The following is a 1,252-nucleotide window of genomic DNA, read 5'->3' on the forward strand; positions in this document are numbered from 1 at the left end:
TGAAAGGGTTGATTGATGACTTGAAGAACTTAAATTGCATGGATAAAGAGATGGTCAAACTTAGAAAAGAGATGTCGGTGCAATCCAAACCGGAATACTGTTCAGTAATTGGGTCAAATCTAGAGCTATAGATCTCCGATTTAGGCCTACTTTATATGGGTGAAAAGGTAAGACATAGGTCTACAACTTTCATATGGAACCCAAAATCTAAAAAGGCCATTTTCAAGTCCAAATTGTTGCAACAACAAAGAAGCTCAAATCTATCCTCCAGCCCGAGCATTGTTCAGTATTTTGGCCATATATGGAGTTCTAGAAGTCCAAAAGAGCTGAAGTTTTTACACAAGAAAGATAAGACAATTTCCTATAACTTTCATGTTTTAAATGGCTCCATTTTTTACACTATCAATGACATTTTGGGCAGACAAGAGAAGATAAGGATTGTCACCCAGTCAAGAGTTAGTCACCCACTCATTAATTAGTCATCAAACCAATAGTTCCCAATTTTGGCCTATAAAAAGAGGCATTTGCCATGCATTTAGGCATTTTGGTTTCCAGATCAAGATCATGCTCTTGCTTTCTTTCTTTGTATTTTTTGTAATGTTTATGCTTTGCTTTCATTAATATCAAGTTTATGCCTTTCATTTCCTTTCATTTACTTAGTTAACTTTTATCTTATTTATGTTCTTATTTTTTTTATTTATTTTTCTTTCTTTCATTATGTCTAGCTAAGTTTATTATGTCAAGGGGAAAAGGTTACACTAATGGTGTAAGAATAAGTATAGTGTAAACTCAATATGAACTTCAATGTTTGATACTAACATGTTTTGTATTTGTTATCTTGTTCACTCTTTAATACTTTGATTGTTAAATGACTAATCTTGATTTATGTTGTATAACACTTGGTACAACAAATGCTTGGCACTTTCATAGCCTATACTCTATGGTATAACCGACACCTGAGCTATGAAAGGAACTTGGTTTGTTGTTAACATAAGTTATAATCATGAATGCTTAACGAGATTTACAAGTATTAGCATTAATCGAATAAGATGACTAATGTAATCATGTTAACAATCTATAATCAGATTGGAACCTCCTTTATGTGTGGTTTCCAATTAAATAATAAGAGTTTATACTATACTTGTTTGACATACCATTAGTGGAACCTCTAACCTTGACATTTGTTATTATCATTGTTTAATCGTTACATTAATATTTCTTCTCAAAGTTCTCATCTTCTTCTTCTTCTCCT

The sequence above is a fragment of the Populus euphratica genome, unplaced genomic scaffold (genome assembly GCF_000495115.2).
Source record: "Populus euphratica unplaced genomic scaffold, PopEup_1.0 scaffold746.1, whole genome shotgun sequence".
Classification (NCBI taxonomy): domain Eukaryota; kingdom Viridiplantae; phylum Streptophyta; class Magnoliopsida; order Malpighiales; family Salicaceae; genus Populus; species Populus euphratica.